Below are 11,365 nucleotides of genomic sequence, written 5' to 3' on the forward strand. Positions count from 1 at the left end.
CATTGCTGCCTTTTCTTCTGGGTGGCCTGCAGCGCCGCTCATCTCAATTGTCTCAGAAATCCTGGAGTTGTTCAGGGAGTCGTTGGATGATAGCTGGCTGTGTGTGCATCGATCAACATAACCCTGAGACTGTCAGGGTGCGGGTTATGTCTACGGTGATATAATAGATGACAGCAAATAAGATGACTGGACCACTGCTGCCCAAGCTGGCTTGCCTCCTGACAGTGCTCGTGTCTCTCCTGCACGTGCCCTTCGGTTTCCTCTGTTAGACAAGCTGAGGACAGGACGTGTGGTCCATCCCATCTCCAGTTCTCCCCTGCCTTAGGCAGGGTCAGTGAAGACTGGAAGGAACCAGCTAAGGCGGCACTGGAGAAGGAGGAGAGGCAGCGTGGTGTGTTGGGAGCGGGATGCCAGGCTGAGCTGGTACCAGGGGCCAAGGAGGTGGGCTGGGAGTGAGGAGACAGGGCCCCCTTCCTTTGGCTGACAGACGTGGATGATGCAAAGGGAATTCTACTCCCGTGTGCTTTCCCTTGGATCCCAGGGAACTGAAGAATAGGAGATGGGGGCGTGGGGGGGGCTGGAAAATATTATAAATATGGGTAATCTTGTTTGTCTCAATTCTTTAGAAGTCAAATAATTGAGTGTATGGATTGACAAAGTCTTTCAAGTCTGACATCCTTTCTTGAAGGTTTTCTATACTGTTTCCTGCTCTTGTTACTGTCTCTTCAGGGATTCCCCTTCATATTTTATTCTCCATCCCATGAGCGTGAAATTTGGAGAATAACCTCCCTATTGGCCAGCTGGTGCTAGGCCAGCCATCATTTTTCATAGTCCTCTAGAGCCCACCTTGGATCTTATTTGCTTGGAAGTAGTCCCATTGATTGTAAAACTGTTATATGGCAGAAATTCCGGAGTAGGGAGCATCTTTGTTCTTTCTGTTGATAGTAAGCCTGCAAAACAGAGCAAGATGAAGAAACCTATCTAATATTTTGATATCTGACTTTTGATATGTTCTCTGTACAAGAGACAAAGATATGTACAAGCCAACTGAGAAAATAACAGCTGTGATGTTGGAGAGTAAGCAAAAGAGGCTTGTTCTTTTGCTTTCTCAGCCAGGAGTAGCTGCAAAGATATATCTGCAGTTTATAATATATTGGTTTCCATTACATGTAAGGAAGGGTTGAACAGGTCAAGTACTGGAGTGATGATACCTGTACATGTATTGTACTTAGCGTCAGTCCTTCATGCTGCTCACATTAAATTTTTAATAGTCTTTCAGCAGTACACATGTGTAAATTGACAGTCATCCAAATGTCAAAGTGAAGGGGTTGTTCAGAGTTGTAAAAGAAGAGTGAACCGAGTATATCCAGCAAGTTAGCTGCACGAGTAAGATTTGTTTCATTGCCTCTTTTTGCCTTGCAGGAAGAATGCAAACAAATACTGGCTCGGCAGAAATCCAGTTCCCAGTCTGATTCTCATGACGATGAGATTTCTCCTCCTCCTCCCAACCCAGTGGTAAAAGCCCGACGCAGAAGAGGGGGGGTCAGTGCAGAAGTGTACACTGAGGAAGATGCTGTTTCTTACGTCAGAAAGGTAATGTGTTACCGTCTGTCTGATTCTGAGAGGTACAGGAAAATGAAGTGACTCATATTTTCTCATAATTTGGGCTCATGGATCAGCCTGTAGGTTGATGGTATCTTCATGCCAGCATATGCATGGCTTGACCATCTTCACACTCAAGTTCTTTTGCTGCCTCCTTGACTTGACTTGACTTGCCCCATCAACGTGGCTTCAGCATTCTCTTTTCTTTCCTTTTTGAGATGTGCTGCTAAGCTGTTTCCCCCTCTAACAGGGTTGGTAATTCTCAGCGATTTTCTTGATGTTCACAGACTCTGGTAGCTTCTGAGTTTTGTTAGAACCTCACAGTTTTGGAAAGCAGACTTTTCTATTGCTGCATTTCCTGCCTTGTTTTCCAAAAAGTCACTTCTAGCTCAAATTTTCTTCTAACTTAGGTCATTTAGGTCCCCTAGACCATTCAGGCACATGGTTCCCATGTTGATCGGGTACCACCTAACCTGTGGGTTTTCGGAAGTCTGCTGACCATACTTGGGCGATTTTATGTGTTCGTTGTCTTGGAAGAAACGCTAATCCCAAATTAGGTAATTTCCTTAGTAGGAGCACTAATTTTGGCTTCTCTTTTTTAACTTCCTCTTTCACAAAACTATCTAGCTGTTTTATATCCTTGATTCTGTTAATAACTCTGCAGATTTTTTTTTTTAAACTGGCCAAAGCTTTCAAAGGTTATTAAAAGACAGACATTACAATAGCGTATGTCATGTTTGTTTAGGGAGCTGGGCTAAAAATGCATTTCATAAGGTTGACAGATGCTGCTAATGTGCTTTTGTGCACGCCTGGAGTAGCTTTAACCCAAAGAGCTTTTTCTTTATGGGAATGCATTTTGTCAGTCACTGTTTTTTGGCAGGATACTTTTTGCCTTTGCAGTCAGATGTGCTTTTGTCATCTACTTATATTACAAGTTCACTGGCTGCTCTGGGGATTTCTGTCCCAAGAAACAAAGAATGAGGAGAGCCTTTCATCCTACAAACAAGTATGAAGGAGTATTCTTGTGGCAGTTAAATAATGCTTGCAAGAATACAGTAAATTTTAGCAGCACTGTGGTCAAGCTATTAATGCACTGCGCTGTTAAAAAACCTGTGTGATATTTTAAAAGCCACTTTCAAACACTTTTCTCTCTGTGCAGTTTGCAATATCCCCCTAAAACCTTCAATGAAGAGATCGCATTTGTCTCTGCTTTGATATATGGTCCATCTGACTCTTCTGAAAACCAAAGGAAATATTCCTTCCCACACCCCTGAGTAATCCTTTTATGTTTATAATGGAACCTGAAGTTGACTTTGTTTTCTTCCTTTTTCAACAGTGATGCCAGTAAGCCCTGACAGTAGCATGGGTGGGCAAGAGCCAGAAGCAGCAATACAAATGATATTCTTTGTGTTCTGTGACTAGGGCTGTTATGATTTTAATTTCCTAGGAACTGACTGAGCTTTAATAATAATTTAGGGGATTGTTTCTTGTCAGGCTACAGATGCCTGGAATCTGGAACTAGCACTGGGAGGGTTTGTGTCAGTGCTTTGTCTTCTGCCATCAGCAAATGAATCCCTTGGTGAATCCCATGGATGTGTGTCTGTGACAGAGATTTCTAGAATACAGAAATAAAGGGAGACACTGAAAGGACAAATTATGAAACTACTTTAAAAGTGTAAAAAGCAAGGCAAGGGTTGTGTTAGACTATTGCAAACAGATGGAATTTTAGATAGTAGCCAGGAAGAACCGTTGGCTTGAATTTAGGTGTTGGATAGAAACACATCTGGGTCATAAGCCAATTTAAAGGATCCCGTGAAAGGGTGAGCTATAGGAAGAGTAGTGCTAAAGGCAGTGCAATGAGTTATGTCACTGGGGAGAAAATCAAAGGAGATTTAGCTTTGTGATTTGAGCAAGCACCTGGCATGGCTCCATTCTGAGGAGCACAAAGGAAGATCTCTGCAGAGGGTTATTTCATTGCTTCATTCCTGAAACTAGAGAAAGCAGTATTTGTCAACAGATTTGACATAACATACAGTTGACAACTAACAGAATAGGAATCTTGTGGTAAAGCAGGTTATCAGCTTGAAGAGAACGTTCAAGGATTACTTGAAAGAGTGATGTAAGAAATGGTCAAATGATTCTTTCCCAGCGTTTGATTTTGGTCGGATGCCTGGTTACTGTGACACCTAAAGAGTGTCTCCTGTTTTGTGTCCCTGCCCCAACAGACTCACTTTGCTCTCTGCCTTGTGGCTTGCATTGCTGCAGATTTAGGCTGAGAAAGGCTAGTCTACGCTGTTCCATAGTCAGCCGGAAAGGTTGGAGGTGAACACCTTAGTGATATCCCTTTGGCTCATCAGCAGTAAGCTGAGCAGCTAGGGTATTCTTAATGGAGCAAGGGTTCAGGACTGCAATTCAATCCAGGGTTTGTTTGATAGGGTAGAACCCAAGAATAAGATACTGGCCAAATGCTCATTTTATTTAATGTTGAGGAATTTAAACTTTTAGATAAGTTAGATTACTTTTCACTGGATACAAATATGCAGTTTATATGTATACGCTTCCCAAATTTAATTTGAGTAGTCTAATCACTACAGCTGTCACTATAAGTGATGTCTGAAGCCAGAGTTTAGCTTTAGATCTTCACAGTGCAGTGTTTTCCCGTGAAATAAATCTAGATCAATTCTTCATGAGAATTGGTTCTACATCAGGTTTCCCGTTTGAGACATCCTTCTGGTTGGATGGGTAGTATCTTGCCTTTCCAGGATGAGGAAAAGAAACTACCTAAAAGTCAGCATACGTAGGAGCTTAATTAAGACAGGTATGCTATTTCTATCATATGAAAATGTGAATGATAAATGCCCATTATCAGACTGTTTGGTACAGTGATTAAAACAGGCAAACAGATGTTGATTTTCAGATTGGAGTAGGGTTTATTTAATACTTAAAACTTTGGCTAGGCTTGGTTCTGTCCCGTTATAATGAAACTATTAAGGAAAATCACATTACTAAAGTCAGAGAATGTCTTTTACAAGTCATAACCTTGTTATAAATTTCTTGTGTCGCTGGTAATCACAAAGTCTCTGACTGACAGAAGATGGTGCTTGGCAAATACAGGGATACAGTGTCTTTACTAATACCTTACTGAAATGCTTGCAAAAAGGGAAAGCCTAACTTGCAAAAGCCTTATAAAAAAACTTCACCCAAGATGAAAACATACTCCTGAATTTCAACACATATCTTGAGCAAATTCACGTATAACAGGACTTTTGCCATCTCTCCAATTAACAAATAAAAATGCTTCTTCATTCTCAAATGCAAGTCCTTGTTTGCCATGAAGCAAAGGCGCAGGGTTTTAACCCAGGTGAGCCAAAGCTCAGGCGCTTGTTTCCTTATACCACAACGAGCACTGAAAAGTATGGTATAATCAATGCATCTTTGCCTTTTACCTAAAGAAGTGCTGCTCATTCCCTAGTTTTAAAAGTAGGTTGCTTCTGGTATTGTTTGTGGGGGAAGAAGAATATGAAATATGTTTTTCTCAGTCCAAGAGATGTGAAAGGAGACAACACAGCTGCCAGTACCTGCTAATTATAGTATTTTATGGATATCCTTCTCCCCACTCATCCTGGATCTTGTATTTCTTGTCTGGTTGTCATATTGAGAACATAAATTCTTACCCTCACATTATCAAAACTGTAATTTATTACTTTCTTAGTGGCTTTATATTATAGTCTAAACCTGTCTCAGTGTTTGAAGTCAAATTGCATCTATTATCTTGAATGGTGGGATTTTCTATAGATTTCAAGGTCTATGAAGAAATACAACCAGGCATGTAATGACCTTTCGTTCTTTTCTCTACAGGTTATTCCGAAGGACTATAAAACTATGACGGCTCTGGCAAAGGCCATCTCCAAGAACGTACTCTTTGCTCATCTGGATGACAATGAACGAAGGTATGAGGCACTTTATGATTTAAAGGAATCTATAGCTTGACCTGAGGACAAGAAATTAGGTTAAATTTTATCTCAGGGATCAGAACTACACTCACTGATGCATTTGAGTCATGTGAGATGCATCCTCACACACACAAATGGTAATATGACAGAGGGTAAAATGACAAGCTAAAAAAGGGCAAGAACAGGTTAGAATGTATTCAGACATATTTTCAAATCATCTGTGCCTGACGAACTTTATTCTATACTGCTTAAAGAATTAGCGAAAGCAATCTCAGAAGCATTTGTAGTTATTTCTGAGAGCTCAGGGAAGACAGGTCAAGTGCTGGAAGAGTGGGAAAGAAAAAGCATAATGTCTCTGAAGAGGTAAAAGAGAATTACAGGTAAATTATTTTGTTCTTTGAAAAACTGGAACAAACAAATCGTGTAAACAACTAAAGGAAACCAAGGAGTTCAGTAACAGCCAACGTGACTTTTAGAAACTTGAAAGAAATTTAGGAAGACATTAAGAAATCAGGAAGAAATTTAGGAAGAGGGAAAGAAATTAGGAAGAAATTTTTCACTCTGAGGGTGGTGAGGCACTGGAACAAGTTGCCGAGGGAAGCTGTAGAGGCCACATCCCTGGAGGTGTTCCAGGCCAAGTTGGACAGGGCTTGGAGCAACCTGGGCTGGTGGGAGGTATCCCTGCCCAGGGCAGGGGGTGGGACTGGACCTGTATGGTCTCTTCCAACCTAAACCATTCTGTGGTTCTATGAGTCTATGAAAATGTCTTCCTACAACTGAGTAGCAAGTCCTGTAGCTAGGGAAGGCACAACAGAGGCTAAACAGCTTGACTTCTAGTAATGTTCTCGACACTAATGTGTATGACAGTTTCATAAACAATCAAGGGGAGCATGTCTTCAGTGAAACCACTATGGAGTCTGTGCAAATTGGTCGGTTTGCCATACTGAGTAGCAGTTGTCAGTGGTCCATCACTGAGGAAGGGTTGGTCTGTTTTTCATCATTATTGTTATTCATGACCTCAGTGGTGGAACAGAGTATAAGTGTTGAATTTTCAGATGACACAAAGATGGAAGGGGCTGCTAAAACATTAGGAGAGAAGGTTAGAATTCAGAATTATGCTGACAGGTTGAAGAGGTGTTCTAGTAAAAGCAGGATGGATTGTCACTGAGCCAAGCGCAGAGAAGTGTACTTAGGCAGGAAGACCACCTTTATAATTATAAAACAGTTTTGCAGTTTTGGTAGTTCCTTGAAAAACTACATGGAGATTATTGTGAATCATGGCCTGAACATTAGTCACTAATGTCAAGCTGTTTTGAAAATACTAACATTTTACTGGGGTAACTAAACAGTAGACCATGCAAGACATGTCCCGGCATTGGAAAGATTTCAGCTGGAACACAGTGTCCAGTTTGGGCGCTGTGCTTCAAGAATAAACAGTTGGAGAAAGTTCAGGGAGGAGCAGTGGGAACGATCGTGGATCTAGATAACATCACTTCTGAAGAAAGAATGGGATTGGTTGGCCTGCAGAAGACAAGTCAGGGGCAGAGGGATGCGATAATATCTTATAATTGTGTATGAATAATGGTATATAAGGAATAAACTGCTGTGTGTGCCAAAGGGTAAAGAATAACTGATTTAAAGTGCAGTAGGAAAGAGTCGAGTCAGATACTAGGAGGAGGTCTCTGCTTGGGTAGGTTGTGGAGTCTCCACCACTTGAGGCCATTAAGAACAGATTAGACTACGGTCTGCCAGGAATGACATAAGCGGTGTCAGTCCTGCCTTGCAGCAGATAGGCTAAGTGATGCCGTGAGGCCCTTGCCAACCCTACTTTTCTGTGCTTCTGTGGTTAGAAAGGACAAAGACTTTGTCGACACTGACGTTTTTAGTACTGGCAGAACATCAGCAGAACATCAGCAGTACAGTCCTTCGGTGGGGCTAGTCACACGCTTTCAGTCAGAGCACGTTCCAAGTGTGCAAATTTTGCTCCCTTTTGCAGGCGTTTACACAGTTTAATTACTTTGCAATCCTAATTATTATGATATCGCATTAGCATGCAGATTTCTGGAGTAATTAGAAGAGGATTAACGTTGCACATTTCTTCTAGCTTTTTCACCCACAGCAGAGAATTCTTGTACAGAACTGCTATAAATCCTAATTATACCATCGGCATACTAACATGAGAGGCACTGAAAGGATAGGTTTTAGGGCTGGAAAAGGGATATTTTGGTAATATGTTATCAAAGTAGGGTGAGAGAGAAGAACTGAAGAAAAGTGCTTTTTCCTGCACTGTGCTGATTGTACATCATGGTCATGGTATCTCCTGTCCATTCCCCGTGTCCCTTTTACCTCTTATGCTGTTATGGATGTGTGTTAGGAGGGAAGAGATGTGCACAGGTTCCCGTGTGTGTTGCAGATGGGTTGTAGACTATCTGCTTCTGCAATCCTCAAACTATGGCTTGACCAGGTGTGTACTGCCTTTGCTGTCAAAAGATTTAGAAGGTGCTCAGTTTCTGGGTTGTGCACTGGAGCATACTCAGCTGTATACCGTCTCCCTTGCTCCAAGACCGTGTCCGGGTGCCTCATTGAAGCCTCACGATGAGCACGGCAAGCTGTTGCTGACACTGGGGGGAAAAAGGAACTCAGAAGGATGCATGCGTTCTGCTTCTGCAGACGGGATTGCAATGAACGAATAAATTGTCCTTTCTTTGCATTTTACTGAGCTCACTCTTGACATCGTGCTGTTGCCCTTGTCTGGTTTCGTTTGTCAAGTGTGGAAAAGTCAGCAAATCGGAGCATACCATTGCTATCACTTCTAGTTCAGTACAGTAAGTGGTGCATGGCTTCGTCTGGGCTCTCCCCTCTTGGAATGGGGGAAAGCTAGGTGAGGATATTTCATTTTCTGTGCTGCAGTGGTGGTGTTGGTGTTTATTTTCCTCAGTGCTTTCTACACTGAAGACAGTATCGTTGCTTCACTTAATTTCGTGGTTGACCATTCGCCAAGACGTCGGAGGTGTTCAGGTGGGGGAAGGATGGCCGAGCAGGGCTTAATTCCTCATTTACAATGGACGACTCTTACGTTTTTCCTTCTCCTCTGAAAAGATATTTATGTTAATCTGCTCTATGGCTGTGCTGTCCACATGACTTGTGTTGCACTTGCTACTTGTCAGCTGTGACGGTCCTTATGTCTGTCATAAACCCTTATTTATAAAGGCAGTGTGTAGCACATTAATCTCTGTGTCAGATATTCCATATGAATGATTAATTGCATGAGAAGTCGTGCTGAAGTTAAGGTAAACAAGTATCTTTTTGCGCTGGTGTCTGAAATAGTTTTGTTCAAGTCTTATTTTAGATAACGTCTTTTCATGTGCCATGCTTAAAAAAGGGATGGCATCTATCTCATGCATGTACACACATGCGCATGCACACACACGCACAGTCTCTGGTGTAAAATTGTACTGAAAAGTGCAATAGAAGGGAAACTCTAACTGCATCAGTACTAAAAGCAGCAGAGCTAGTTATCAGCAACTTTTGCAAAAATTTTCATTTCACGAGTCACTAGTATTATAAAGAGCAGTGCACTCTGCAAAGGGATGTGGCAGTCCGCTGCTTTCTCATGAGACTTCTCCTCTGACTTCAATAAGATCTTGATCAAACTGCAGCAGGGTCCTGGTTCTCTCAAAGCCAGTGGCAGCGTGCTGGTTATCTGAAGTGGAAATGTGCTTTTAACTGTTAGGGAGCTGTTGTTCGCTTTTGCAAAATCAGGAATGTGTGGCTTTTTAATTGTGTTTCCGCACCTGTGCACCTGATGTGTATTTTCTGTGTGTCCTCCCTTGCCCAGAGCTAGGCTGTTACGTGCACGCTGACAACAAAACCTCCAATTTACATGATGTATTGCGTACTCATTATCCACAATTTTTTTGTATTGATGAGAAACTAACTGTAAAAAGTTAAAGCAACATCAAGGCTTCACAAAATTAATTTACTGTGCTTTAATAGGTGTAGTTTGGTTTTGATTGTTTATTAAAATATCACACATCTAACAAAAGTACTGGACTACATTAAACATTTCTGTGTCACAGGCAGGGTAAATATTTATGAGCTGTGGGGAAAATAGGGATGTTAGGGGGGTGGTGGGCTTAATTATGGACTAAACAGCTTAGTGAGTTGCAGAGATGACATGGACGTGTGTCGGTGTGCCTACCTTTGGGCTTATCCTCATTTCTTGTCTTGCTTTGGTCCCAAACTCATGTACGGTCTTCTCAGAGTAGCTTTATGTCATACGTGCTTTGATGGGGTTCACTTCTGTGGTTGGGATGTGTGGCAAAGCCCTTCCACTTTGTTCGGGCTTGATGTATCTGCTTTGCAGTTCAGATGTATTTAATGCCTGGGGAATTGGGTTTGGATTTTGATAGTGCTGTTGTATCGTCCTGCAGGTCCCTAGGCACGTGTGCTCTAACTGCTCTCTCCTCCTTTCCCCCACCCCATATGATGACGTATTGGCTGGTTTATGTCCATATAGGGGTTTTCCCCTTCGTTCTGTGTTTCTTCCATACTCCACTTCCTTCGTGACTCCACTGAAAAACTCTTGGAAGAGACTGCTCGAGGGGTTTTATTAGGTGGGCAGTGGAGCTTTTTAGTCAAGCTCAGACATGAGGGCAGCAAGATGTTTTGGAAAATCATAGTTCGTAGTGGTGTGCAAACATCATGCAGAAGCTGTGGAGATGTCCACCAGGAGGACAGTTTTCCCAGGCAGAGAGCACTCTGAAGACCTGCTAGTTATGATCACTGCAAGATCAGCAGCTCTGTGCCTACCTGGTCCTGACTTGGTGCTCACCGAAGCCTCACATACACATGCACAGTCCTGTGAAACAGCTTCTCGTGGGACAGCTTTGGAAGAGCTCCTTGCAGCGTAGGGCAACTTCGGATACCGACGACAGCGCTGTGCAGGCTGCGCACCCAGAAGACTAGAAATTGCTCTGCAGTCGGTTCAAGGACAAACAGCCTTGAGAGAGACCGTTGGTGGAGCTGGACGTACAGCCAGGTAAGAGACATTCACCCTCTTTTTCATTATATTGGGGAAAAGTCAAATGGCAACGTCAACTGTGAGGGATTTTTGCATTATAAACATAAATTTATTTTTTATAGATGATTTTCTTTGCAACAGTTTGTCTTTAACATCAGTTGAGGGCAGAGGCCATCTTCTTTCTCTGCTTTTCTTTTCACCTGTGATCCAAGAGGAAGTCCCAGCAAAAAAAAAAATTAGGTAAAATCCTTGATTATGGCATTTGTACCTATTAAAAAGAACTCGAAGAAGAAATTACAGACTTTGCAGAAGCGCGTTTCAGAAAGTGCGTCTATCATTGTAATGGCCCTCCAGAATGCTGGTGGGAAGTTACACTTAGTAACATTCAAGCATTGTCTTGGGTGGCCTGTGCTATAGATTCTAATGGCTGAATAAGGGAAAGAAGTTCCTTGCTGATCGTATTCCTCCTGGTTCCAACGTGATCTCATGGTTCAGGTCCATTCTGAAGGCCGTTCAGAGTTTGCATAAACTTTCCTCCTTCTTTTGGACTGTGACGCTTGAGAGTTTAATGCACATGGGAGGAATGAGCGTGGCGGGGCGCGTCGTCCCGATGCCCCCTCTGCTGCCGTGCCGTTGGGCAGTCAGCAGGCAGGCAGTGATTTCTGTCTCTGCAAAGACAGAATTGCACCCATAACTTGGCAGCGCTTTATTTCCTCTCCCACTCTTGGATGTCCAGCAGATTAACATCCTCTAAGGCTTCCTAGTTGTGAAATGGTGTATAAAGTCA

General features: G+C 42.5%; 1 long non-coding RNA gene across 1 annotated transcript; it reads left to right on the forward strand.

Moving 5' to 3' along the window:
* The first annotated feature begins 1,530 nt into the window (after positions 1–1,530).
* On the forward strand, positions 1,531–10,179 carry LOC309677604. Its single transcript, XR_014269694.1, has 3 exons — positions 1,531–1,593; positions 5,461–5,552; positions 9,989–10,179. It is a non-coding gene; the product is annotated as an uncharacterized lncRNA (long non-coding RNA).
* Positions 10,180–11,365: the final 1,186 nt, after the last annotated feature.

The sequence above is a fragment of the Vanellus vanellus genome (genome assembly GCF_965231255.1).
Source record: "Vanellus vanellus genome assembly, chromosome: 14".
Classification (NCBI taxonomy): domain Eukaryota; kingdom Metazoa; phylum Chordata; class Aves; order Charadriiformes; family Charadriidae; genus Vanellus; species Vanellus vanellus.